The 11,949-nt window shown below is 40.7% G+C and overlaps 1 protein-coding gene across 1 annotated transcript in view; it reads right to left on the reverse strand.

The window, feature by feature from the left end:
* The window catches only part of LOC146004028 (piwi-like protein Siwi), a 52,894-nt gene extending 50,856 nt beyond the window's left edge, over positions 1-2,038 (reverse strand). The window contains exon 1 of the mRNA XM_083142599.1: positions 1,839-2,038. The gene's annotated coding sequence lies outside the window, so the exon portion shown is untranslated. The remainder of the gene's footprint in view (positions 1-1,838) is intronic.
* Between the last annotated feature and the right edge of the window lie 9,911 nt (positions 2,039-11,949).

Consider the following 11,949-nt stretch of genomic DNA (forward strand, 5'->3'; position numbering starts at 1 on the left):
GTGGGGGTATTCAGGTATTTTTCAGTTACGAAGTTTGGAAACACTGCATACCCACATGTTCCACGACGCGACTCAAGCTGTATCAAGCTGTATGTGTGTTACGGAAGTGAAAAAACGAAGAACAATAATTTCTGTTAATGTCAGAAATTGAAATTATTTTCGTGAGAAAAGCAAAATCGCACCTTAAAGAATGTTTTGCAATGCACAATAGGCAAGTACGAATGTCAAAAATGACGAAATAAACTAGTCAGAGGTGTTATCCCGAGGGTACCAATTGCATCAAGAGCTGAAATTTCGCATACTCACTAAATGAGACATCCTAATTACGAATCTGAATCTAATAATTGGCGGTCAAGCATGGAAATTGTAAAATCACGTGTAGAAGTTGTAGAAAAACCTTGTTAAATACCACGATGATTCTCCATACAAAGCAATTGACAACCTCGTTTCAGACCAAGTTACTTTTGGTTTATTGTGATTTCACCATGCTACAAATGCAATTTTTACATGGTTCGGTTTCGATGCACGTCTGTTAACACATACTGCGGAGTTTTAGCGATTACTTAAGATTTTGTTCAATATATGCTTTCGTGGTTAGGTTAGGCAGGTTAAGTTTGGATCCCTTAGCATTAACATAAAGTACCAAAATGCATTCTACTAAGGTTTCCATTTACTTCTACATTCATTCCCACTTTTCTACGATATTTACTGTCGCTTGTTGACTGACAATATCTTGTCCATGAGAAGTGTATAAGGTAATTTTCAAGTTGTTTTTTTTTCCAACATAAATAACTTTTTCCAGTCCAAACAGTGTTCATTACTTTAAGGAAGGTTCAAATTTCGTGTGACAATGATTTCCAAAATTCTACGATAATTAGTCTTTGTGCTAGGAGAAATCGTAAAACAATCGGAACCGTTACCCATGTTTCTTTCGCATTTCTTGTCGCACAACAGTTTTCCTACCTTGTGTTCAGACGTCAGACGAGGAATGCCTACAAGATCAGGTTAGGCCTGTTAGGTTAGGTTCCATTAGCATAAATACAACGAAAAATTATTATTTACGCTAAGAGAACTAAACACACTAAAATTGAAAAGCTTTCTGCCTTGACGTCAGAACACAAAGTTGGTCAAGTGTTGTGCGATAAGCAAGACCCAATTCGTTACGCTGTATCCAGCATTGACACACTGTTGCGTTCTCAATTACAATGTGTTTAGCTGGAAGAATGGCGGGAGACATGCACAGCAGTTTTCCTACCTTGTGTTCGAGGAATGCCTACAAGGTTAGGTTAGGCCCTGTTAGGTTAGGTTCCATTAGCATAAATACAATGAAAAATTATTATTTAGGAATGTGGACTCATTTGGGAACGAGTTTACAATACTGGACCACTCTCCAATTGCTATGAAATTTCGCCTACTCACTAATTGAGACCTCCTAATCACGAATCTGCACGTAATGTAACCCTACCGTAAGAACAGCAGGTCTCAATTAGTAAGTACTGTATGTCAAATATGAAGAAAATCGGAGAGGGGTCCGGTCACCTCAAGTCATACACTTTATTTCTTTCAAATGTAATTCGGTGAATGTTCCTAATAAGTTGTCGATGGGTGAGAGAAAATAAACGTGTCAGCTCAAATATTTTTACTGAATATTGTGGTGCAAGGTATCAAGTATCTGCCACGTAATCCACAGTACGCCCGCCGTGGCGATCAGTCCGATAGTATTTTATGCTACCCCTGGCCACCTTGAGCGCGACGATGCCCTCCGAGCGTTTTCCTGGATGTAGATCGTGATTTGTATAAGGTATAATTCTTAAAACAGTTGTAATTTGTTAACTTACCGTTTCCACATCCCGTGATTGTACACTTCCTACCACAGACTTCCTACTTTGTAGATAATCATATCTCGTACAACAAATACACAAACATTTTTTAAAAGTATGGCCAAAGTCGATCCTTCTTGAATATGGTTGTAGGTAAGTTGTCGGTTGCGTACACAATGTCTAACGATGAATACATATATTGTATTGTATTGTATAGGGGCTATCCACCGGAAGGAAGTGCCTTCGCGCGGACGCCATACTTGTAGCACAACAACTTCCGGTTCGTAGGCTCACAACATGCCGCTAAAGGGAGCTGAGATTCTGTCATGTATGAAAGGAACGAATGAGTGTGTACAAGGAGGATGTAAACTACGATCAGGGCTAAATAATCTTTCATGGATCTCTCATCATCCATTTCCTCGAGATCTAGGCGCCAAATTATTACATTGAAGCTGTCAGGCGTGAAAATTGGAAGACCATTAGCAGGAGTAGACTGCGCAATAATGACAACGGAACGAAAAAAAAAACACATTCCGATCCAGACTTCGGAAAAAATGATAGTTTAAAAGTAGTTTATTCCCTGCATTTTTTTTGTACTAAATGTCCGAAATTTATTGAAATTAGCAATTTTTATTCCAGAAATGCAAAATAAATCATCACCCGAGGGTGAAATTGTGTGTATAATTATTATTATTTTTTTAGTATCGGGTAATGTTGAATATTTTCTGCTCCTATAATATCCCAATTTAGTCGGGAAATAACATTATTTTTCCCGTTTTGAACGTCAGGACTTTAAAAATACCCCGTCCTGTTTCCTTCCCAACCAAAAATTTTGCGTCCCGCACCAGGCACGTATCCAGGAATTCCTTTCGGGGGGGGCTCAACACCATTTTTTTAAGGGGTATAGTAAGAACCTCACAATTGTGTGTTTAAGACCAGAAGTGGCAATTGGGTTCCAAAATGGGGGGGGGGGGGGTGCGGAGGGCGTTGCAAGGAAAGTTTACTTTCTCTTGGTAGCCAAGGCTTAACATTAAGAGGTCATAATGTTGAGGCAAAAATATAAAATTGGGGAACAACTATCTCTTAAATCGTTGCCACTGTAAGGCTGTCATTTTAATCAGAACGTGAAATCGGAACATTTTTTACCACTCGACTCCTCTGTTTCCATGCATTAATATGGTGTGCCGGAACCATCTCAGTATGTGTGTTTGTCCATTTCATCTCATCAGACATAAAAACATCTATGGTGTCTTTGAGTGTTTTTACGAAGCTGTTACACATGCAATCGACAACGCGAGATTCAAATTGTGGGCTGCGAACTGGACGCAGACAGCTCTCGAATATTTCTCTCTGATTCGAGCCTTAACACCACTAACGTGTCTTGTCCTCCCATTTTTCAGCTCTTATAAAAGCCGAAACCCACCAAATTGTTCAGATTCAGCCCTTAGCACTCACAAGTGTTCAAAAATGCCTGTCACAGCTTCCGCTGTCTTGTCATATATCGGCACGAAACAAAGGAAGTCTTCTCGAATACAGGTGGATCACGAAACAATTAATGCACAGTGAAAACCCTTCCGTTCCCAACACATCTAATGTTTCGTCTCCCAGTATGATGAAATGCTTACTCATTTATCTCCAGTGTAGTGCCCAAGGGAGGTTTGATGAGGTAATAACCCCATTTGACCCAGTATTCCTCCTCTCCCTTCCTAAAATCCTGGGCACGCCTCTCTTTATCTCGGACATTTTTTAAAATCAACTCACCAGAAGTTTTTATCATCGTATTGGAGATTGAAGTAAAATGTGTTCCTCCTGCAGGTTTGGATATGATCCTTTAGGGTGCTGTCGTCTGCCTGCCTTCACACCTAACCTTAACAAGACCCTAATTTTCCATCCTTGTAACTTGGATTTTCAAGACTTATAAGGAAGGTTTCAGACCGAAGGGACACGCGATACATGTCGATTGGAATGGGCCAATCAACAGCAACGTTTCACACCGTGGCGACACAAAAGGCCGCACAAACCTAATTTCGATTTGTGAAATCCTCAGGCGACAGGGTGTGAAATCTCCCTTATTAGGCCACTGTCATTGTCACCTCGAAGTAGTAGCTCTTGTTGACCGCAGAAAAAATTATCCTCAACCGGTGATAATGGTCCTCAGTTTTCTTCTCTCTCCTATATTTTCTGTGCTTGTTCACTATACAGGCAACACCTTACAATTTGATATACACAGGACATGTACTATGTAGACATTTTAACGAAAAATCGGTTGAAGTCAAGGATGGCTAGGTGGCTCAGTTGGTAGAGCCCTGATTTTGGTCCTGATAGAGCCTGCAATTTCCGCCTAAAATGTCTACATATGCAACATCTTCTTGCTTTCTCTTCTCGACATTCATAAAATTTTCGGCTCTCTTTATGGTAGTTAAGTGTTTGAATGTGTTTCGAACCCAGTAGGCTTAAACAAAAGTATTTTTTATACCATGAAATTCTCGGACTGCATATACGAAATTTAGTTCTGGCAAAACTAAATCATCACTCAAAACTTTGATTTTCAGTTGATCTATGCAGCTTATTTCTGTTTTAATAAACCACTCCAATATCCGGTACTGCTGAAATATTCACTTTAGAGAGACCTTTGATCTCTTCGGCCCTCGAACCGAACTAGCACTACACTGAGGCCCCGGAAATTCTGCTGTCGTCAATGTCTTCATTTTCGAATCACTATATCTTATAAAGCAATCAGAGGACGCTGACTGATCTGATCGCCAATCGACTGTATGAATTGTCACACTTACCTCTGAAATCTCATTAACCGATTCTTGTACAGATCAACCGAAAAATTGAATCCGCGTATTTATATCCTCATTATATTCTAGAACGTTCCGCAGATAAAACGATTCGTTAATATCGCCAGTAGTTGACTCCTTCTCTCATTCAAGAACGTACCCGCTCCCGCCTTCCAGAGATTGGAAATTACAACGAATCGCCCTAAGTGTGGCGCTACCTTTGTTGTGCAGCTTCCAAATGCTGACAAAATAGTGCTCAAGTGCGCTGCGAGAACACCGAAAGCACAAGAAAAGTGTACGTGCAATATTATCAACAACAGGGTTATACAACATTCTCCATCTTGCCTCGATAATTGTCTATCTCCTTAAATCATCGTCACATTATTCAAAAAGCCAAAAACCTGATTTTATCTAGTGTAAAATAAAAAAAAATCCTGAGAGGGGGGCTCGAGCCACCTCAACCCCAGCTTGGATACGTGCTATTAACAATAACAGGGTTATAGATCATTCTCCATCTTGTCTCGATAATTATTTCTCCAAAATTATCATCACATTATTCAAGAAGAAAGAATCCTAGTTTTATCTAGTGTAAACAGAAAAAAAATCCTGAAGGGGGGCTCGAGCCTCCTGATTCCCACCTTGGATACGTGCTATTGACAATAATAGGGTTATAGAACACTCTCCGTTTTGTCTCGATAATTATTTCTCTCAGATTTATAAATTTATTATCTTCACATTATTCAAGACGCCAAAAATCTAATTTTATCTAGTGTAAATTGAAAAATTTCCTGAGGGATAAGGGGGCTCGAGCCATTAACTATAACAGGGGTATAAAACATGTTCCGTCTTGCCTCGATAATTATTTCTCTCCTTAGATTACTTTCACATTATTTAATAAGCCAAAAACCTAATTTTATCTAACGTAAACTGAAAAATTTCCTGGGTAGAGGGTCTAGCCCCCTGTGCCCCATCTTGGATACGTGCTATTATCAATAACAGGGTTACGGAACATTCTCCGTCTTGCCTCGATAATTATTTCTCTCCTTAAATTATTGTCACATTATTTTATTTCACACCACAAGAAATCAAAAACCTCTTTTTATCTAGTGTAAACCTAAAACTTTCGGGGGGGGCTCGAGCCCCCTAAGCCCCCCCTCTGGATACGTGCCTGTCCCGCACCACTTGCACTTCATTAAAAGTAGAAGAGAAATCATTTAAATCTCGATTTTCTCTCTGTTTTAGTGATATGAGCAAAAATATTACTTTTCCTTTCAAAAGATGCTCGGTCATGGCCAGATAGGTTACACGAGTTCTTGAAGTACACACGAACTGTATTAAATTTTTGTGTAACCAGATTTTTTTTTGTGTGTGTAACCAGAGGAAATATTTTTTTTTTGTGTAGCCAGAAAATTAAGTGCGGGTACTATTATTAATTTTCGTCTTTTGCAATGGAAATCTTTTCAACATTGATAGATAGAGTGCCTCCCCGATGGCGCAGTGGTAGCCTCGTCGCCTTGTAATCAAGGGGTTCCGGGTTCGATTCCCGGTGGAGGCATATTGTGGTTCGGATCCCAATTTAAACTGTAGGTCCAGTCCCGATTAGCCTTACTGTGCACAAAGTGGACTTAAAACACCAACTCAATCAATCAAATCAACATTGATGGAGAAGAGGTCCTAGGTTTGAACACCATGGTGAGGCAATGGTGTGTCATTGTGTTTGTCCCATCATTAATTTTTCCAGTTTATTATTCATCTTCATCGTCATGTTTAACACAAATAGCAGAAAATTGACTTTAAAAAACAATGAGCGTTTTGTATTTCTGCGTTCAAACGAGAACGAAACCAGCAAGTGTGCATTATCGCATCCCTCTGACTCGTCCTGACTGAAGAAAGAAGAAAAGAAGCTCCTTTTTCCGTTTTTTATATGTCCGTACATCTCGCACTTTTTCACTTAAAACATAAATGTATGCATTTAAGCGCTCTCGCTCTTGAGGAAAAATTACTTTGTATTTAATATGTAGGCTACAAATATCGCCAATGAAACGACGATCAGCAAATGGATCTCATCTTGGAATAATGCCGACTGCCGTATTACTTCCTAGTTGCTCATCCAATTGATATGCAAAGGCCTCTACTTTGTCCTGATATCTCTTATTCTCCTCGTCGTCAAGTGCTTTTATATGATCCATTTCATCCGGTATACAAAACGAGAAGAAATGCCACAAGTACGCGCTTGAATTACCCCACCGCCGTGAACCGGAAGTTGTTGTGCTACAGTTCGACAATCGATTGTGCCGTTCGATATGTTTTTGTTTACTCGTGGATAGCCCCCCTGAGTATTACCGTGCAAATTGTCCATCACCATGTTCGTGCACTTTATTTGAATTGAATTGAATTGACTTTATTGCTGGGCGAGGTTCAGCTGTCGCTGGTCTACCACCTAACCCCAAAAAGTACAGATAAATATAAAAATAAAATAAAATTCAAGATTACAAAGAAAATGAACAAGAAAGTACAATAAAATACAAATGAATAAAATCTTATACAATAGAACAGATAAAAATTAAAATGGAATTCAGATTACAAAAAAATCATGAACTTCCGCAGGATTTTTTCCAGGGAGGGGCAAGAATGGTATTTTTTCCAGGGGCGAAAACAAGGCACATTTTGCTATCCACGCGCCAATGGTTCGTGGGGCTAGCTATTCTCCGTCGGAGAATTAATTTTCAACGAACAACATGAATTTCAGCTATGAAACATTCCAATCACACAAAACACTTTCCCGATGTTCGACAATGCTACAGGAACTTATTACGGTAAGTAGTTTCTTCTGTAAAAATAAATAAATGTGTCCGAAGGATAGTAAACTAGTACCATAATTAACACATATGATTGTGCCTGAAATGAAATGATAGCCTATGTGTAAAATATATAATTTTTGAATTCCTTTTATTTTCCAGGGGGGGCATAGCCCCCTTGCCCCCTTCCGGACGCCCATGAAAGAAATTGATCAAGAAAGTACAATAAAATACAATAGGAATAAAATCATATACACATTGGAACAATTTTACCAGTGAATTAGATAATAGAGTAAATGAAGTCGAGAAAGTTGATAGTAAGAAAAAAAGATTTCTGGCAACTCACAGTATTTATCATTATTCATATGTTGATTTACCCTGCTTCTGATCGTTGATCAGTGATTCACGGAGCATATCGCGAAAACGTCTGAAAGTTTGATTTTTTGTTAGATTTGGTCAGGGACGTAGCTAGGTTGATCATTTCCGGGTGGGGAAAATCTGAAATTTGTTCCTGTGTAAATATTACCAGACAGTAAAGGTAAATAACTCTGTGTGTGTAATACACACACACACACACACACACACACACACACATATATATATATATATATACAGGGTGAGAACAAAAACAGTCCCTGGTTTTAGAAGGGTATAACTTTAATACCAAAAGTAATATTCTGCGGAAATGTTCACACTAGTTGCAAAAACTCATAATGTTTTTGGTGGTGTTCATTGGAATTACAATCACGCAATGCGAATGGGAAACATCGAGACGGTAATCCAGCACCAACCACACCATTCAGGGTTGTGGGTAGTGGAAGTACATAGACCTGGTCCTTCACGAACCCCAAAAGGAAAAAGTCACAAACTGACATGTCCGGTGATCGTGGGAGCCATTTGCATAGATTTTGATCTTTGGGTCCAGCTCGTTTTATCCATCGGTGTTGGAGGTTGTCGTTCAGAAAGCTGCGAACAGATTGATGCCAGTGTGGGGGCGCTCCATCTTGTTGTAGAATGTAGTCACCTCTCTCTGCAGCAAGTTGAGGAATTAACCAGTCACGTAGCATTGTTAAGAAGCTTTCACCTGTGATTGTTGGCTCCTCAAAGAAGAAGGGACCGTACACTCGACGCTCTGACACTCCACAAAAAACATTCACCTTGGGTAGTCACGTTCCACATCAAGAGTGGCATGCGGATGCTCGCTTCCTCAGATGCTAACATTATTCCTGTTCACTTTTCCACTCAAGTGGAAGGTCGCCTCGTCACTAAAAATGATCTTTGTCAGAAAAGTGTCCTCGTCCTCCATTAAAGTGTGGATAGTCTCGCAAAACTCACGTTGCTTTACCTTGTCTTGTGGATATAACATTTGAACCAATTGCAGCCGGTACGGGTGAAACCGCAATCGCTTCCGTAGCTAGCTTGCTAGCTTGACGTGTTCATTTCATCGGGCTGCGTGCAAAGGCTTCTCGCACACGCTCCACAATTTCCTCAGAGACGGACGGTCGGCCAGAATGCTATTTTCTTTGATCACAAATGCACCCTTTCTCCACAAATGTTTTATGCCACTTCAAAATGGATTTATGTGTTGGTGGATCAACATCAAAATTCCATTTAAATGCACGCGGCACTCTCTCAACACTGCTTGTTTTGGCAAGTTGTAACACGCACCAGCTTCTTTGCTGCGGGGTGAACGTCATTTTCGATGTCACTGCCATCTAGCTGCCAAAGTCACAACTAGCGATTCTGAAGACAAAGATATGAAAATATTTTGAGTTAACTGAGCTTTGGATATCAATTTTTTTGTCCTTATGTTCTATAAAATCGTTCCAATGTAAAATGGCTAACGCTGTATTTGGAATCTTCTATTAAATAAATAAATAAATAAATATTAAATATATTCAAGTAACTATAAGTTTTATGACATATTGAAATCAGGGAGTGTTTTTATGCTCACGCTGTATATATAATATTGCATTATAATATTGCTACATATATAGTGCATTGGTATATTAAACTACTAAGAAGTGTATATAATAAACTGCTCGCCATTAAAAATTCAACACTCAGAAGGAGTAATCGGAATCGGACGAAATGTGCACAGTGTGTAGAGGAGAGGTGCAGAAGGAAATGATTAGGTGTTCAAGGCCGTCATGCGTCATGTGCGCCTACCACGCCATCTGGTAAGTGGTACCTGTAGCAGGTCAGATAGGTGCAGAAGAGCAGTGAAAGTGCATGGTCGTGAGTGTAGTGTGTTAAAATCGGTCAGCAATGCCACGTCGTCGAATACGGCAGCGATTCCAGCAGGTTTCCCAGTTCGAATTGTTGCATACCGTGAATGCGGATTATCCTACCGTGAGATCGGTGCCCGTGTAGGACGGAATGCATCCACAGTGATCCATGTATGGAACCAGTGGGTCCAGGAAGGCACTGTAGAGCGACATAGAGGTTCACAACGTCCGCGTCGGACGACGGAACGAGAGGACAGACGTCTGTTACGCATGGCCCTTACAGACAGACCGGCCACGTCAACGAGGATTGCGCATGAAGTACGGGATGTTTTACAACGTCCAGTGTCCCCACGAACCGTGCTTCGTCGTTTGGCGAACCGGGGAATTTTTTCCCGGCGCCCACTGTTGCGGATTCCTCTGACGCTAGAGCATAGGCGTTTGCGTCTGAGATGGTGCCAAGACCGTCGTGCATGGATGGCGGAGTGGAATGCTGTAGTGTTCTCTGATGAATCCGCTTCTGTATACAACATCATGATGGACGTACACGCGTGTGGCGGCACCGTGGCACTAGGCTTCATGACGCCTGCATCATACATCATCACACAGGGCCTTCATTGGGTATCATGGTATGGGGTGCCATCGCCATAGGTGTTCGTTCGCGTCTCGTACGCATTCAAGGGACATTGAACAGCCAACGGTACATCACACAGGTTCTCACCCCTGTTGCTGTCTCATTAATCCATGCACTGCATAATGCCACTTTTCAACAGGATAACGCGCGCCCCCATGTTGCAAGGAATGTCCTCGCATTTATGGAAGCTAACCACGTGCCCCTGCTTCCTTGGCCAGCACGTTCGCCGGATATGTCGCCAATTGAACATGTCTGGTCCATGGTGGGTCGCCGGCTGGCCCAACTCAGGTTTCCGGCACGTAATGTTGAAGACCTCTGGCACCATGTGGAAGCCGCTTGGGACGCCATACCACAGGCAGACATCGACAGACTCATTCTGTCCATGCCTCGCCGTGTTGCAGCAGTTATTGCCGCCCGTGGAGGCTGTACACGCTACTAGCTCCTTGGGGTTATGCAACCATGTTCTACGTGTCACATGTCACACCACCGAGCTCTAACTGTAATCATTTTCTTATCTTATTATGAACTACATATTTGCCAAGTTTCGTGTTTCTATCTCATTTCCTTCTGGGTGTTGCAATTTTAATGGCGAGCAGTGTATATATGTGAATACTGGAGGTCAAATAAAAATTAGAGTTCAACAATTTTCAGGAAGCAAATCAATTTATGTAACTTACTATTAAACTATTACTTTACAGTTTTCCTTAATGTATTTTACTTTCTGCCTGTCTCAATGACAACCTCTTCTTTTTTATCGAAACTATATCCCCTTTGGAAGTGCTAAACTGATTTCGTGACATCTGATAAATTATTATGTGTAGGATCTTTCCTATTCATTCTGGAGAATACCAGGATTTTTATTCACCTGTTCGAGCGGCTCCGGTGCGTCGTACGTATAAAATGGGTACATGGAAAAAACTCTGGTAGGTAAAGGATATCACATCACCCCCACCTTCGGCCGCGATCAAGAAAGTGTGAAGCCGATTTGGTAGTGCATTCCAGGCTTTGAATGCTGCCTAACGGAAAGAGGCCTGATAAGCTGAAAGTTCTGCAACGAGGTAAGCTGAAACTGGTAGCGTTTCTTGTTGAATGCGAATGAATTTTGCTTCTGAAGTTTAATTTCGAAAAGAGGTAGTTTGGGCTTTTGCTATTAATTATGTTGTGCAGTGTACTAAACGTACAAAACAAGTGCAGTTTTCTTCGTCGTGCCATGGAGAGGATTCCGTGCTCATTAAGCACAGGGAGAATATGTTCACACTTTTTTGTTCTATATATCACATATCTAATGCATGCGTTTTGAACTTTCTCTATTTTTATTGCAAGCTTTTTTGTTATTCTTAGTCCGTAAACGACATCACAATAGTCAAATAGGGGGAAGATAAGATACTGCACTAGGTATAATTTTATCTTAGGAGAGAGGAAGTCTACCAGAAGATAGAGGCTTTTTAATATTGAATACGCCTTGCCACATTGTTGTATTGTATCACGTGCTCAGACCAATCGAGCCGCTGGTTCATGATCAGTCCTAGGTTTTTTACTGTTTGAGAAAATTTAATACGCTGTGTGTGAAGAATTATTTCGCATTCATTGATGTCAATATGTTTCAAGAGACTGGCTGTTCCGATAATAGTGAATATTGATTTGTTTGAATTTATTACTAACCCATTTGAAGGGCACCAATCGCTTATG

This window comes from Lepisma saccharinum, chromosome 21, assembly GCF_977018435.1.
Source record: "Lepisma saccharinum chromosome 21, izLepSacc3.1, whole genome shotgun sequence".
Taxonomy (NCBI): domain Eukaryota; kingdom Metazoa; phylum Arthropoda; class Insecta; order Zygentoma; family Lepismatidae; genus Lepisma; species Lepisma saccharinum.